The 17,022-nt window shown below is 61.6% G+C and overlaps 1 protein-coding gene across 13 annotated transcripts in view; it reads left to right on the top strand.

Moving 5' to 3' along the window:
* The window catches only part of RBFOX3 (RNA binding fox-1 homolog 3), a 434,946-nt gene that overhangs the window by 393,288 nt on the left and 24,636 nt on the right, over nt 1-17,022 (top strand). The window contains exon 1 of one of the 13 annotated variants that reach the window (XM_036910468.2): nt 9,117-9,188. The exons of the other annotated variants lie outside the window; for them this stretch is intronic. The gene's annotated coding sequence lies outside the window, so the exon portion shown is untranslated. Of the gene's footprint in view, nt 1-9,116; nt 9,189-17,022 lie in introns of those variants that run through there. 13 annotated transcript variants of the gene reach the window in all.

Raw genomic sequence — 17,022 nt, 5'->3', positions numbered from 1 at the left:
GCTTTGCAGGACAGGTCTGCTGGGACTGGGGTGAGGCAGGACCCTCCGTTCTCTCCCATGTGCGCATGGGGCACCGAGGCTCAGAGAGTGGCTGTGATGGGCCCAAGGTCCCCCTACTTCGGAGGGCCTGGTGCGGCTGCCCGGCAGGCTGCGGGTCTGTCCTCCACCCGCACCCCCGCCTCTCTGCCCTGTCCTGTGCTCTGGAAGGTTGGGGGCTGGCTGAGGATGTGGGGCAGGTGGGGGATTCATGGGGAAATTAGGCAATTCCCATGGCCCTCCGAGAAGGGGGACCAGCCTGACCGTGGGCAGAGGGATGTCAGGAGGCTCAGCTATCTCCTTCCCTGAATAGTGGGCACATGGCAGGGCAGTGGAGTTGAGGCACGGAAGGCCCTGCTGTAGGGCTGGGCAGTGCCAACCTCCAGGTGGCGGGTACAGATGGAGTGAGGCGAGGGTTAGTGCTGAGTGGCCCAAGTGGAAAGGGCCAGGCCCTGCTCTGGCGCCCACACCTCCAGGCCCAGCAGGCAGCCTTCGTTAACCCACCCCTAAGGCCCACCCTCCCTCCCTGCTCAGAACCCCCAATTTCCGAACCACTTCTTGCCTTGGAAAGCTTAGCCCCCAGCCTCCTCCCTCTGGGGGACCCCGCCCTCCTCCTGGGCTTCGCCGCCCTCCACATCCCTCCCCCAACCTGGCCCAGGTGTGCAGGGCCGCAGCTGCCCATCCTGCCCCCTGGTCAGCTGAGCGCCCTACCCCAGCGGAGCCGCCCTGGGCACTCGCCTCAGTCTCCCTGGGGTGTGACTGCTGCTCTGGTACCTGGCCGCCCACTGCTTCCCACCATGCGGCAGGCTTTTTTGTCCTGACCCTAAGGGCTGGTCCTGCCCCTCTCCCAGGGGACGTCAGGCTCCCACGAGGCCCTCCCTGCCGGTCCCCAGGTAAATGCACCCTGTACCGCTCACTTAACATGAATCCCTGGCAGAGGGATGGGCAGTCTGTGTGTAACGCCTGCCCTCCTGGAAAGGAGGGGGCTGGCTGCCCATCTCTGCACCCCCTCTGGCTTGCAGGTTTGCAGCAGGAGCCTGGGTGCACCCGCGGGACTGGCCTCTCCTGGGCAGCTCTCTCCTCAGCAGCCTGAGCCCACTCAGTGCCCCAGGTGGGAGCTGGGTTGTGAGTCCAACAGGGTGGGAGAAGGTTTGAGCAAGCACCCAGGAGGGCACAGGGGCCAACCTTCTGGCTGGCAGTGTGTGTGCTCCTGCAGAAGGCATCTTCCATGGATGCCCCCAAGTCACGTTTCCCAGGGTCTCAGGCCGGGCTGCCTCAAGCGTCTCCTTGTGGCCAAGCTGGGTCCCTCCCACTGCAGTCCAAGCCCTGTCCTCCTGTCTAGCCCCTTTCTTCCCCCGGGACAGCACCTCCCATCTTCAGACTGAGGCAGTGAGGTGCCAGGAGAGCCCCCCCTGGAGCCAGCAGGAGGGTGTCCGCTGTCAGAGCCCAGCCCAGCCCAGCCCCCAGCGGCCGCTCTCCGCTGAGCATCCTGGCTTCCCACAGCTGGCCTGCCAGGGAGGGCCAGGGCACTGCCTCCCGGGCTCTGTAACCCCCAGACGGCCGTCTGCACCTCCTTCCCACGTTTGCTAATTTGGAAGCACATCTGCCGCGCAACCAGCCGCAGTGACAGCCAGCACACTGCCTGGGCTCTCTCTGGCCTCGACGCCTGGAGGGCCTCGTTCGGCCTCTGAAGCTTCCAGGTGCCCTGCCATTGATTGGTGGGTGGCTGCAGGCTGGGTATTTGGTCCCACCCACAAAGCCCGGGGCAGCATGAGGATTTTATTGCTAGTGTTCCTTGAATTTTTTTCCAGCTCCTTGAAATTCTTGGAGAAAGCCCCAGACAACTCCTCTCCACCCGCCATGGTCTCACAAACTCAGCAGCCTACTCAGCGCCGGCCAGGGTGGTCCCAGCCCTCCTGGCCCTCCGGAGAGTCCAGCCTCGCTGTGCCCTGGCCCGGCCTGCCCAGGCCGGCCTCCTCCCTCCCTCTGTCCTCAAACCCCGGGTCTCCTGGACAGACTCCCGTTACGGTCACTTCCAGGTGGCCGCCTCCTTGTTCACGTCGGGCACCGTGATTGGATTTGTGTTTATTGCACCCGCAGCCTCCTGCCAGGCAGCTGCTGTTATTCGCCTCAGCTTGGGACTGACAGTCCGGAGAGATGAGGTAGCTTCCGGAAGGCATCCAGGCAGCTGGAGGACAGACGTGGGGTTCGAACCATCGCCCCACATCAGTCTCAGCTTCAGGGTGAGAAAGTTTGGCTGTGGGGTCTGCAGCATGGGGAGCAGGGAAGCACGAGCTTCTAGAAACATCTAGAGCCCAGACCAGGAAAGAACTGAGTGAGGCTCACAAGAGGCAGCCTGAGGCTCCAGAGGGAGCCTAGTGGGCAGCTGGACTCCAGATCTGGGCCTGGGAAGTTGGGGCGATGCCGGATGGGAGCTCCAGGTGCACAGGGCAAGTCCCCACCCCCGCACCCAGCGTCTCCGCCTCGGGCCCCATCGTCCCATGCTTAGGACGCGCCCTGGGGTCTCGGTGAGGGTCTCCGTCACAGCCTGGAGGTCCGAGAGCTGGCGGCAGGCTCACTCCTTGTCGCCTCCCAGGGCCCGGGCTCAGGCTCCGCCAGCCCCAGGCTTACGTCCACCCCCGGGCCGCAGGCCCCTGGGTCATGCACAGCGGCTGCTACTTTGTATGGATGGTGCAGTATTTTGGGTAATGAAATATTCACAGGTCAGTGATTCCTTGAGAAATGATGGGGATCAGTCAATTCCTTTTCAGGAAGTAATTTTCTTCCCCTTCACAGCCTCTGTTTCATGTTGACAATCATTAACATGGGAGAGAGGCTGGATCGAAGGCACTTGTCAGGGCCCAGGGCAAGCTGCCGTCTTGTCACGGCCCCCCCGGTGGGGCCCCGTGTGCGTGTGTGGCAGTGGGGACCCCGGTGGGCTCAGCCACGGGCGTACGGGGCTGGCTGGTGCCTTCAATGCCCCGCCTGTCTGGGTTTTCCCAACCTCCCTCCCTCCTGGGCAGGAGCAGCCCTGGCGCCCAGGACTCCCAGGGTGGGGTCAGCCTTACTGCCTCTTACAGCCACGCCCAGCTCTTTGGGCCCAAATCCCAGCTCTGACATTCCCAAGTGCTTTATTGTCTGCACCTCAGTTTCCCCTTCTGTAAAATGGGCTGCACAGGCTGATGTGAGTCTGAATAAGGTGGTGAATTCACCTAAGGCATCCGCAGAAGTGGGCACTGGACTGGTTTCCCTTGTCCTCTGGAGGGCCACATTGCCCTGGCCAGACCTCAGCGGGCCTTGTCACTCCCACCAAAGCCGTGGCCAGCACTGCAGCTACCCTCCATCCCCCTGTGGCCAGCGCTCCTGTTGATGGGCCTTCCCGTCTCCAGGGCCTTCATTCAGGTTGCAAGGGTGCCAGCACCAACGTCCTTAGTCCCACAGCAGGCAGGACCCGCTGCTGGGTGCCAGGCACGGGGTGCACGAAGCAGGGCAAAGCCCCCACTCATGTGCCTGTTTACTGTGTCTTGTTTTCTCCTGTAAGATCAGAAGCAAGGACCAGGCAGGGGCCCATTTTGATTGTGATTTGCTAAAGCCAGAGGACACAGCAATGGAGGTGCTGGACACCCTGCCCAGTGGCTGGCAGCAGGGGGTCCCCCTCTGCTCAAGACATTTGCACCCCTGCCCCCTGCCAGGTGGTGGGATTGAGCCCACCATGTCTCCCAGCACAGCTGTCCCAGGGACGCTCTCAGCAGGCTGCCCCTCAGAGCCAGGGATGGTAGCCGCCCCGGCGCCATCCACGTGCTAAAGTGCCCAGGGCAGTGCTGGACGCTGTCACGCACAAACCAGCCGCAGGTGGGGTGATGAGAACGGGCACCCAGTGTGCATTCCAAGCTGCAGGCCGGCGTTGGGGTCCCTGTCCCTCATGGCCAGGGAGTGGGCCTGAGGATCGAAATGGCGCACTGGCAGGAGAGGTGCCAGGAGGACCTCCGCTGCTCCCAGTCGGGTCCGGGCATGCTGTCTGCAGCCACTCCGGACTGAAGGGCATGGCCTGGAGGCAGGCACCACTTCAGGTCTCGTAGGGGCTTCAAGCCCAGGCAGCGCCATCGAGGACTGAGTCACTGAGTGTCCTCAGACTTGGTGTAAGGCTCTGCGTTAGCATCACCACAGCAGTGCACCCAGGTGCTGAGTGAAACCTGGTTCTCGGTTGTTTCCCCCAGGGAGAGAGTGCAAACTGCCACAACTAAGGGGAGCTGCTGGCATCTAGTGGGTGGGGCCGCGGGTGCTGCTCAACCTGCTGAAGAGCACAGGACGCCCCCACACAGGGAATGACCAGGCCCCATGTGTCATAGTGACTGGAGCTAAAATGATAGGAGGGGGAAGACCTCAGCCACAGGCGCTTAGCCGGCCTTCCCCAAGCAGTCCTGGCGCCAGGGGAACCCGAGGCTGTGTGCAGTGTCTCCACCCACACCCCAGTCGGGCCAGTGCTGAGCAGGCCTCTGCAAGCCCCGAGAAGGCGAGGCTCTCCCCAGAGGGGCAGCCAGGCCCTGCCTGCAGGAGGCAGGGCAGCTGGGGGCTGGAGAGAGGGCCAGAGAGCTGGTGCCCATGAGGCCACCTCCAGGCACCGCCCAGGCCAGGGCTTCTCAAGCTCAGTTGCACACTAGAATCCCCAGGGAGCTTTTAAAATCCGCTGTGCCAGGTCTCAGCCCAGACCAGTGACATCAGTCCCTCCTGGGAAGGGATGCAGCCACAATATTTCTTAAATCTTCCAGGGTGATCCCAGTGTGCAGCCATGTTTGGGAGCCGCAGGTCCTTGCACGGCTGGGAGCTGGCCCAGATGCAGACGCTCAGGCTCACCCCACGCTGCTGAATCAGGACGCTGGCCGGGCCCCGAGTGACCGGAGGGCCCTTCAGGGCTGAGGTGCACAGCCTCCATTGAGGGGCCCTCCCAAGTGAGCCCAGGGACCAGTGGACAGACCGGTGCCCCCCACTCCAGCTCTGGCCTCGGTGATGTTCTCCTCGGGTCTGTGTCTCCCCGGCTTCCCTGGGACAGGCAGCCCTGAAGGCACCCCAGGCTGTTCAGTGATGTTCTGCTGAGAGTGCCGAGGGGTGACTGTAGATTCGCTCAGTCTCGTTCAGGAGCCAACTGACAGCACAGGGGGGCTTGCCTCCTCCTGCCTTGGAACCTGGTAACAGGTTGGGGGACAGCAGCCTCCCCACTGTTTTAGGGGCTGGGGGTTTGGGGGTCCTAGCCTGGCCGAGAGGCAGAAGTCCGTCTCTCCTCCCATGTGTGGTGGTCCTGTCCAGGGAGACCTGCCACCTTCCCACGGCCAATGCCAGGGCCTGTCACTTAGATCATCCTCTGCAGGGTGTGTCCTGGGCAGAACTCGCCATGGGGAGTCTGCTGTCCTTCCCCAGGTGTGGACTAAATGCCGCATCTCAAGGGAGGCAAGCAGGGTGGGAAGGGGTGGGGCCGAGGGTCTGTCCAGGCTGGTGGGCAGGAGGGGCTCCCAGGGCTACTGCCTTGCAGTTGAAAATAGACCAGCCTTTGGATGGAAGCTGCCTGGGGCTTCCAGGCCAGGGGGCTTGTGCTGGAGGGTGTTCATGGCCCCACTTCCCACCTGGCAAGTCCCCACTCATGCTTTGAGACAGCTGACAGGCTAAGTGGGTCACCTATGGGCCAGAGCAGAGTGGCGGGGCCGAGGGACCCTGGCTCTGGAGCTGAGGCCCAGCCTGTATCTGGGACCCACTCTGCCAGTTGAGGGTGGCGGCGTGTCTGGGAGGAACCCCACGCTGTGGCTGGGGCCTACCCAGGATTGTCAGGGTCTCAGGAAGTGGAGAAGAAGAGGCAAAGAGGGTCAGAGGTGGGGACCACTCGGGGACGCTACTGAGACCCCCTTACCCAGGGCAGCACACTTAAAGGCCAGAAGCCTGGTCATGTGGGTGCAACACCCACAGGCAGGGATATCGCTGGGATGGCCTGTGCAGGAAGGAGACCAGTGTGCACGGAGACGGGGTGACCTGCAGGCGAGCTGACCTGGCGAAGGCCCCGCACAGGTCCCCCCTCCGGGATTGGGGTCGCCAAGATGCAGACTGCAGGGCTCAAGTCCGTCTCACACTCAGCCTGGTCCCTTCAAAGGGACAGACACAGGCTCACATTCCCCGGCAAGGCCTTGGGAGGCCTAGCAGAGCCGGGCAGGCGGGTGTGCAGAGACACGGACCCTTTGCTCCGGGTCTCCCCACAGTCCGCCACTTCCTTGCGTCGTCTTTGTCTTCCTGTCTCGGGCCTGGACCCTGGGGGTGCCAGGAGGAGCCTCGTTCAGGGTGCAGGGGAGCGGTAAGGGCAGCCCTCGCTGTTGCCCCCATCCTGGGCCTTGCCCCCTGGTAAGGGCCTGGAGGCAGAACACGGCCCCACGGGGCTCCCCTCCCCAGCAGTCCCAGATGCCCCGCTTTGTGCGAGCCCCAGGCCGGGTCAAGCAACTGCAGCTCTCGGTTTGTTCAGAAGACTCCAAGCCTCCCTTGCCCGCCACTGGCCAGTCTGCACTGGTCAGTCCAGCTGGGTCAGTAGAGTGGGGTGGGGGTGTCCTCAGAGAAGGGGCAGCTTAGAATGGAAATTCCATCAGTGTTCAGCCATGGGCAACAGGGCCTGTTCAAAGAATACATTCAATTAAAAATTGATTTTTCAGTTTAATCTCAATCATAATGAACCACATTCAGCGCCCCTCCGCCTGCCCGGACAGTGCGCGCTCGCCCTGCGGCCCAGCCCCGAGGCTCCCCAGCAAACTCCCAGTCCTTCCAGTGGGGGGGATGACCCAGCAAGGGGGCGGGGGGCCGGGAGGGGCCCACCTCCAGGGAGTTTGGGAATCATTACAAAGGAGGTGCGCCGGGGGGTTGGTGGGTGAAAGTGTCACCGTGCTGAATCGGCGTCTTATTCACAGCAAGGTGGTGATGTCAGGACAGCTTCAGTTAAAACCTGCAGTATTCCATTTCCGTGGCTCGAGTCATAAAACAAAAACAGCACCAACTTTTCCCTTCTCTCCCCACAAACTCAGAGACGTGAAGCAAGAGCCCACATGGGCCCGTGCACCCGGCTCCCAGGCGGCCCCTTTTCTGGGTGTTTCTTCCACTCTGGCTGTTCCCCATGTGTTTCTCTGTCCTCCGAGGTCAGGCAGGGGAGGCCGGCTGGTTCCCCAAAGCTCCCCTGGGTGTCTGAACAGCAGAATTACTATTATTACGCTCATTTTCAGCGTCGTGGCTCATGGTTTAGGGCACTGTGCCGTCCACGCCCTCATACAGCCCGCCCCAGCGGTGCCCCCATTTCCTGCCTCACAGATGAGGAAACGACACAGGGAGGTGAGGGATTTGCCAAGGGACCCTCAACTCTGCAAGACTGGCATGCGGGCCTCCTTGAGCCAGGTGCACCCTGTGATCTGCTGTACTTGGACCTCAGAATGTCCAGCCCCACTCAAAACCCCTCTTGCCCTGCTGATTTGCTGTGTGACCTCAGGCACTATACTCGCCCTTTCTGAGTCTCTGTAAAAAAAAAAAAGAAACCCAACTCTAGCTGCTCATGATGTAACTGCAAGTCAGAATCAGATGCCTGGGAGACACACTCCCGGCGCCCACAGGCAGGTCCTCTGCCATCTCCCTGCAGCCCTCGGGCCTCCTCAGCTCTGCTCTCCGGGCCGACGGAGCTCCTGGACGGCCACCAGCAGTTTTCTGTGCTTAAGTGCCCGTGGACCCTGACTCCAGCTTCCTGGTGGGGCCTTTTTTGGCTGATTCCGGTCACACGAGTAGGAGATGCATCCATTCCCATTTCGCGCAGAAAGGACGATGCCCCAGCTCACAGTGGCCACACTGGGGGCTCTCAGTCTCCTCCTGTCTGCCTGGCGCCCTATTTTCACCTACATTCACGGCTGCTTCGGGCCACCCTGCTAGGCTTGGGGGTCCCCCAGCACCCCCCAGGTACAGAGCTTCGTACCCAGTGTGCCCTTCAGGAACTGGCCACAGCATGTGGTGTCCAGGACCTGGACCTGGACCTGGGAAGCCGGCCACCCACCCCAGAGCCTCTTCCCTCACTGCCTTGGCCCTCAACTCCCTGCTGGAGGCACTGAGGCAGGGCGGCCCCCAGCCCCACTGCCGGCCCTTTTTGTCATTCAGCAAGTTCCCCCCGCACTGCCTGGGACAGCTGGTAATGGCCCCTTGGAGGGGCCCGGCCATTCCCCGCCCCACCCAGCACGGTGTCCGGCTCCGTTTCCCAACGACCTCCACTTCTGGTAGGCCTTGGGTAGAAAAAGAGTTCTGGGTCAGAGAAGTGTGGGGAACAGCAGCTTCTAGGCAGTTAATGCGGCTCTCCACCGCAGAACTTCTTCATGCCTTTTCTAGAACATTCCAGAAGACTAGAGTTCCCTAGCACACACCTTGTGAAGTGCTGGCCAGGGAAAATGGCCTGGGCTGTGAGTGGGCTAGAGTCCATCACACCGTGCCCCTCCGAGCTGTGGAACCTTAGCCCCGTCTCTTTGAGCCTCTGTTTCCCCACCTGCCAAAGTAAGGACTGTAACACTCCCAGGGCCATTGTGAGCGCTCAGTATGCACTGTGTCTCCATTCCACCACTGCTGGTCCCCAGAGGGCATTTGGAGGTGCAGGTATCTGGCTGGCGGGTGGCACCTTGGCTGTGGGGCCCCCTGGAGCTGCCCCCGCAGGACTCGATGTGGTGTTGCTCAAGTTTCACCCTCAGGGCCAATGCTTGGGGCTCAGAGGGAGGAACGGAAGTGGCCTGGGCCCAGCAGCCCAAAGCCATGTCCTGTGGGCACTGCATGACTGTGGGCAAATCACAGAAGCTCGCAGAGCCTATTTCCTCACCTGTGAAATGGAGATGACAGCACATAAGGAGCCTGTGAAGATAACAGGGGAGGGTTCTGGTAAATGGACATGTGCACAGCCATCCCAACTGGGGGACCCCAGTGTGGAGCAGCCTGGCAGGGGCGTGGAACTGGGAGAGCGCGACTGGGAGGCCAGGCCGAGCCGTGCTCAGAGATGGCAGGGCACTGTTCGCCTTCTCTCAGCCTGGGTTTCCCATCAGTATTTCAGTGACGACGACACCCGCCTATCTGACTGGGATGACGAGTCCGTAGGACGTCCTCACCAGACACAGGTAGTGTGGCTGTCCCTCCAGCATCATCGTTGCAGAGCGTTCTGTCCTGCCCTGGTCACAGCCCTCCGGTCTGGCACTTGGTCCCATTTCTGCCTTGTGGGGGGGTCTGCTTCTCTCTTGGTTGTCAGGGCCCAGTCCTGGTCCTAAAGGGTTATCCTGTCCCGTCCCACTCACGGGGGAGCGAGGAGGGCTGCTCGTGCCCCTCCCTGTCTGTGGGGCAGTGGCCCCTGAGTGCCCAGCCTCAAAGGTATGGCGTCCAGCATCCTCACCAGCAGAAGTAAATGTTTTTAACTCTGGGAGCTTTTCCACGAGCTAATGAGAGAGTGAATCATCCTTCCAGGCCCTGCAGCCCAGGGCTAGTGGTCACGGAGGTTGGGCAGCCACCCGGGCTGAGTGGCAGCCGAGCAGGGTCACTCAGACAGCAGGTGGACCTGGAGACGTGGTCACCTGGCATGCCGGGCAGCCCCAGCGAGCCCTTCTTCCATGACGGGCCTGGAGGGGTCTGCCTGACACGTGGTTGTTACGCTCTTCCAGTCTCTGTGGGCTCTGTGTCTGGGGGTGTGCACTTCATGGAGGCATGAACATGGACATGGGTGGGAGGGGCAGGCACCAGGGCGGGACTGTGAGAGCCAGAGCTGTGGGTGTACCTGGTGCCTAGACATGAGGTGGCATGATGTGGGGTGGCGTGAGCTCAGGACCGAGTGTGCGGTGTGTGTGCTACACACAGGTGTGCTTGGCATAGTGTGCACTGTGTGCCTGTGGGCATGCTCGAGCAGGGGTGGGCCTTGCATGCCCTCAGCATGTGCACCTCTGGGTGCCAGGACGTGAGACCTGCCCGTGTGAGCACGCCCTGCATGTGTGCATGGGCCTGGCTGTGACCATGGCAGTGCCCCCATCTGTGTGTGCAAGCACGCATGTGCACAGCTTCTAGAGAAGAAATGTTTAAAAATGGAGTTGTCAGCCCCGAGTTGACAGGCACAATCAGCAAAGTGCAGCGTCGGCAGGAACGGCCGCAGCTCCTCAATTACCCGGGAGGAAACGGCCCCGCTTTGTGCTGAGGAGGCAGAGTGTGGCTGGAATAAAGGAAGTGGAGCAAACCCAAAAACTTCATTAATTAAAGAAACTCATTAATGAGGGACATTTAATCAGCTGAAGATTAGATCCATGCTTGCCTCTTCCATGAGCCAGGAGCCAAACAGTAAAAGCCGGCCTGCCTCCTCCGCCTGCCCACACCCTCCCCGGTGCCCCGGCCTGGGCCAGGTGCCAGCAGCCTGGGGAGGGAGAGGAGGTGCTGAGGCCTGGGTGGCAGCGCGCTTCACGGGGACAACCTGCGTCTGGGCAGGTGGGTGGGGACGTGGATGCCGTGTGCACAGTCACACGGAGGCACAGCTGCTGGACAGGGTTGTGTAAGGGGTATCGGGGTCCCAGGTGCTCGGCTGAGGGTGGTTCTGCCCCCTGCCCGGGGACATGTGGCAATGTCGGGAGACATTTTTGGTTGTCACAACCGGGGGACCAGGCATCTGTGGGTAGAGCCCAGGGTGGGGCTGGATCCTGCAGAGCCCAGCATGGTCCCACAAGAGAATGATCTGCCCCAAATGTCAGGGGTGCCCAGCTGGGAGCCCCTGCTCCAGGCTGTGCGCGTACATGGCCTCTGGGGGCAGCAGGGGAATGCATGGCAGGCTCGAACACACGTGGCTACGCAAAGTGTGTGTGCACACAAGGGAATGTGAGTGTGCATGAAGCAACGCACATGTGTGTGAGACCATTGTGTGAAGGAAAATGAGTGTGTCAGAATGTAAGTGCAAAAATGAATGTGTGTGAGTGCTTATGCACAGGGAATGCGTGTGTGTGCATACAAGTGAGTGTACACATGGGGAACACATTGTATGAGCACATGTGTCCATAAGGAGGTATGTGTGTGTGCATGTGTGCCTAAAGAAGTATGCATGTGAGTGGGTGTGTGCACACACTTCAGTTGCAGGGCGTCCCCGCTGCCCAACTGCTGGGTGTCCAGAACAGAGCACACAGGGTGCCTCTGGGGAGATGAAGGGAGGTGGGTCCCGTTAGGCCCGAGGAGGCCAAGGAGTAGAGTGCAGGGGCCTGTGGCTAGGTGTGGACTTGGGTGTAGACTTGGGGGGCCCCGGGCCACTCCAGGCCAAGCCCGGTCCCCTGGGGGAAGTCCCTGCTTTTAAGTGTGTTTAGAGAATCGCCCACTTGGAGTCTGCGGCTGTGTCCCCTGCCCTGTGGCAGCGGTCCCCAGGCAGTGCCCGCCCGATTCATAGCACAGGCCAGGTGACAGCTGGTGTGGTTCAGACCCCAGCCCTGGAGGATCCGCTGGGACGGGACCAGCTGTGCGAGGGCGCACCGCCACCCGTGTGACTGCAGGTGCAGGGCCCGCTGAGAGCACTGTCCCCGTGGCCCCCAGACGGAGAGGCCTGGCAGCCCTCGGGCTTCCCTCAGCACGGGGGCCTCTCCCGCCGCCCGCTCCTCCCCACACTCCAGCCTCTGCCTGCACCAGAGAGGCTGTCCTGTCCGGTGTATGAACTCAGCTCCCCGGTCCTGGCTCCAGCCACCTCCCAGCACCAGGGTGTGGCCGGCTGCCCCAGTGACACCCCCCTCACTGTGCCAAGATGGTCCCTGGACTGGGAGAGGTCCTAGGGGAGGGGAGGGAGGCCCGCCCCGGGCGCTTGGATGATGCAGGGCACTGGGTGTGTATGGCAGGGAGGCAGGGGTGAGCTGAGGCAGGGGGCTGGACAGCACAGATGCAGGGGGGCAAAGGTGGCCTCGTGTCCCTGGGGGCGGCATGAGCATGTGGGGCGGGGGGCAGAAGCAGGTGGCAGCGGGTTCCGGGGGCAGGAGGAGGACCTAAACCTCTGCTCCTAGGAGCACAAAGCAGAGGAGCTGGGCCAGCGCCGCAGCAGGGGGACCTGGACCCACGGCGCTGGAGACGCCAGCAGCACCAGGGGCCGCGGGAGTGTGGAACCAGCAAGCCCCCAGCTCTCAGCAGGCTTGATGCAGGGGAGGCAGGGGGATGGCCCCGGTGGCCTGGCGTGTCCCCCTGCCTGAGGCCAGGCCGTCCAAGCCCGAGCTTCTGCCCCAGCCACAGGGAGGGCAGGGACCCTGAATGCCAGGCCTAAGGAGGGCTTAAGGGACGCGTGTTTTCCTGGTCCTGGGAAAAGGCTGGCGAGCAGACGGCCCCATGGAGACGCTGTGTGGGGGCAGGACAGGAACAGGCTGCGGAGGACCCGTCCTGCATGCGCCCCTGCACTGGGGGGCACCCTTCTTGTCAGGGGTAATGGGGCGCCTGGACCCCCTATTGGAAGCACTACTCCTGCTGTTGGGAGGGGCTTTCTGTGAATCTGGGGGGCTCAGGCCTCCCAGCGAGCGTCCCTGTGGCCTGGGCACGGCCCCCACTCCCCGAGCAAAGGCGAGTCCTGGACGCAAGGTGAGCGGCTCAGGGCAGGTGCCTCCTGCCAGGCGGCTGGGGCGGCGGGCAGCAGCATCTTCCTGTTGAGGGAGGACAGCACTTCAGGTGGCCCTGGCTCCTTCCCCAGGGCCCCCACCACCACCCTACTCACCTTCTGGGGTGCTCCACCTGCTTGCCTACCCTGCTCACAGGTCCGATGCTGCCAAAGGACTGCTTGGAGCTGCCCCAGGCCGCCCTGTTTCCAGGCTGTAGGGCCCAGCAGGTGCTCCGAGCCCAAATGAGTGAGAGAACAAGGTGTTGCCCCAGGGGCATCTTCAGGTCAGCACAGCCCCAGAATCTGCATTTGTACCAGCTCCTGGGCATGAGGTGCAGCTAACCACGGACCCCACTTCCCAGAACTTACCATGTCCCGCTGCAGGGCCATGCGTGCCCTCTGTGCACACGTGACCAGGTGTGAACAGGGTCTCTGCACCCACCACATCCCCCTTCCCAGAGATACTGCCCCACCCCCAACGCCCAAATGTCCCCATGAGAGAAAGTCTGCCAGGGAGTTATCCCCACCAAAAAATAAGTCCTCTGCGCTCAAACCAGATGCCGGCGGGTGTTTGACTATGGGACACATTATGTAATCTTCGTTGCAAGGAAATTTACCTTCCTAATTACGTTTTGCGAATTTTCATTTGAGTCTGCCTTCCCAGGGCTCACAGTAGCTAGAAGGCACCGTGGGAGGATGGGGGACGCCTGGGATTGGAGGCTGCTGGGCGCAGACCGTGGACTACACCCCCGATGGGTGCTGCCAGTGCCCCCACCCACCCACCCACCTGCCCCAACCCTGCCTGTCCTCCTCATGTCCTGGGCACTGTGCTTAATATCCTTTCCCATTTGCTAAATGAAGGCCACGGGCCATTAATAATGCTAATATTCCTTAATGAATATGCAGGAAGCAGGAAACAGGAAGATGCCCCTGTGGGTGCAGAGCCAGCTGCCCTGCAGGTGGGGAGTGGCCTGAGGCTGCTCCTTCATATCTGTGGGCAGGATGGCTGGGTTCTCTGTGGCCCTCCCTTGGGCGTCACCTGCACAGCTGTCCTGCTGCTTTGTCCTCGCAAGGCCCTGGGAGGGAGCTTTGTACAAGTACACAAAGCGGCCGCGTGTGCTCACCTGCTTACAACAGCAGCATTTCAGAGAGCCTCTGGGAAGGACGAAGGAGTGGCTGCAAAATGGAGATCACAGGGGTAGGGATTGCTTGGAAGGCTCCCCAGGGGAGGTGTCTGAATACTTCCAGGATGGAGGAAGAGGCCTGGGTCACACAGACTGGCAGCACAAAGCCTACCCATGTTTCTCACTGTGGTCTCCCCATAGTAGCCTAGGGAGCTCAGCAAACAGTTCTTGATTGGGTGGGTGGGAAGGTGAAGGCATGGGACAGACTGACTTGCGTGGGAGCTGCAGTGAGGCGGCCCTAGAGTCAGCGGTGACTGTGGTGGGACAAGGCGAGGCGGGCTGGGGCTGGGCCCCCCTCAGGGACTCGCCCTGCCTATGTCCCCAGGCCTCTCCCCACAGCCCAGCCACCTCGAGCTCTGCACAGGCTCCAGAAGTCAGAGCCTTTGAGGGCGGTTCCTTCCAGCTTGATTGACCGCCGAGGTGAACTGCTCCCCGGCACCCCCAGCCTGCTCTCTGAGTCCCTTCAGCCAGAGGCTGTGTTGATTTCCCCAGGCAGGTGGAGAGTGGGGGCTGGAGGGGGAGATGATGGGAGATGGGGATTTACGGAGCCACATTATTTATGATTTGGATGCAGTGAGCTTGAAGGGAATTATAGTTTAATCGTGCAAAAATCCATCCCCTTGCCTGGGGGCCTTTCAGCTGAGACCCGGACACAACCTGATGCCGGAAGGGGCCGGCTCTGGGCTCAGGCTCCACCCTGGGGCGCAGGATGGCATCTTGGTGCTAGAGTGGGAACGCCCCTGGGTCTGCTGGAGCCAGAGCTGCTTACCCCCTCAGGTGCCTTGAATCCCTTTGGCATCTGTTGACGCACATGGACCCCTTCTTAGAAAATGGTCTTAAATGCGCAAAATAAAATACACAGGATTACCAAGAAAAAAGTTTTTACTGAAATACATTTATCAAAGGAGAGAAAACTGTAAAATCATATCTGTGGCTTCTTTACTAATGCATGAACTAGCCAGGCCAGCTGGGTCTTCTTACTACCCTAGTGTGGGATTTGGGATGATTGTAAAGACCAGCACACACTGGCGTGGCCATGGCAGCCAGAAGGACTTACCTATGCTATGTGCCAGTGGCAGATGGGTGTGCAGGTTGCTCATGTCCTGGGTTTGCAGCCACGTTTGTGGGGAGGACAGTCAGAGGGATGTTTTCCTGCCCAAGTTCACAGATGCCAAGTTCTTTCCGCAGACAGCACAGCGCAAAGAACAGGGAGCACCCGCTTCACAGGCACTGGGCTGATTCAGGCACATCTTGTTCTGGCCCACGGCAGCACTGGGTTGACACTGTCAGCTTTCATGGTGCAGATGCAGAAATCAGACTGGGGCAGGGACACTAGAAAGAGAGGGTCGCAGGGCTCCCCCACCCCTGTGCCAAGCCTGGGCAGAGGGGCACGGTCCCAAGATGCCCCAGGAGGCTGTGTCAGGAGACTGGCCCCAGTGTTGGGGGTTCATGGGAGCCCAGGCTTGTCCCCCATGTGTGTTCTGTGTGTTTGGAGAACAGGGCTCCATGCTCGGGCCTTGCGGTGTGCAGGAGTGACCCAGCCCATCACCCACCAGCCCAGCTCTCAGCAGCCTCCAAGGCGTGGTGCACACACTACAGCAAGAAAGGCTCAAGGGAAGATGCGAGGCTGTGCACGGAGAGAAAAGGGGGCATAAGCAGGGGGCACCAGGATTCTGGCAGAGGGAAGGTGTCGGCGTGGCGGGGATGGCAGGACACAGGACTTGGTGTCAGCTTATTAAACTTGCCCAGTGACTCAGGTTCCTGCCCACTCCTGGGGACTCTGCCTGCATGTCCCTCAAGTCCTCTGGGTCTCGGAGGTGGGAGCAGATGCGCAGCATGACCTGTGCCTTCTGGGGTGGCGGAGGCAGCCTGGGCACCAGACCCCTCCTGGAGGGCGAGAGGGACCTGGGAGCTGGCTGCTGTGGCGTGCGGGACGTGAGGGGTCCTGAATGAAGTAATAAGGGGTGTGACGGGCTGTCCAACAGCCCTAACTGATAAGAGACAGGAAAGTGGCCTCCAGGGGACAGGTGGACTGGGTGGGTGGGCGGAGCCGTCACACGGGTGGGTTCTCGGCCCCAGCCTTGCGGTCTGTGGGTCTCCCTCCCAGCAGGCAGTGCCGCCCGCCCCTCTGAGCCCTGGTCTCTCCCCTCAGTCCTGGTGCAGCTCCAGCCCGGCCTCCCTCAGAGCCGCCTCGCTACTGCCCACACTGCCGGCCTCCCAGACCTCTTGCTGGGGCAACCAAGGGAAATCGGAGTGGGCCCCAGGGCAGGACCCCGTTCCCCTCCCCGGGGTGTGCTGGAGCTGTTGGTGCAGGCCCCGGGCTGGGTGCATCTCTTCCCAGCCCCACAGTCGGTGACTCTCGTGCTGGTAGCCTGAAATCGGCTGGATGGGGCCGTGGCCACAGAAATCGGCCGAAGGAGCTCCAGGGCCCAGGAGGCTGCTTTCCTCCTAGCGTGGGCTTGAGCACGTCGGGGAGAGTGGGAGCGGGTGGTCGGAGACAGGCGCACAGATGCTCATCCCCGGGCCGGAGGCGAGGCGGAGCCCGGACCAGGGCAAGTCGGGGAGCGGGCGAGCACAGACTTTCTCTGCTGCTTTCTGCAGAAGACAGGAAGCAGCCTCGCCCCCAAGAGTGAGAATACCCGACAGTATCTGGGGGGCTGAGGAGGAAAAGGGAACTGGTGGTCCAGAGAGTGAGAGCCGTGTGGCAGTGCCAGCCTGGCTTCGGGCAAGGGCCCATGCCCGTTGGTGCCTCGTTCTGGGTTTTGTGCTGCTCCAGCAGTGTGGGCCACAGAGGGGCCTTACCAGCTCTGTCCGGTGATGACAGGAGAGGGGACAAGTTTGTAAATGGAGGGGGGACAATGACTTGACCGTGGTCTTTAAGCTTTCACATGTCTGTCAGTCTACCCGTCCACCCTCCCTCCCGCCATCCTGCCACCCCTCCACCCACACACCCACCCCTCCAGCGCGCAGCAAGCTGCTGTGTGCGTACAGGGATGTGGAGACGGAAGCTGAGTGAGTGGCCTCCGGGCTGGGAATTCACACTCCACTGGGGAGCCAGACATGGTCACAAGCTGCCCTGACACGGGGAATCTGCTCGTCTCGTGTTGCAAAGCCCAGACACTTTAGGCTCTGGCTCCAGCAGAAAGGAATGTGACAGACACTGGCTGTGCCGCCCGCTGTGTGCCAGGC

This window comes from Manis pentadactyla, chromosome 4 (assembly GCF_030020395.1).
Source record: "Manis pentadactyla isolate mManPen7 chromosome 4, mManPen7.hap1, whole genome shotgun sequence".
Lineage (NCBI taxonomy): Eukaryota > Metazoa > Chordata > Mammalia > Pholidota > Manidae > Manis > Manis pentadactyla.
The sequence above is the reverse complement of the archived record's forward strand: the minus strand, read 5'-3'. Positions and strand labels throughout refer to the sequence as shown.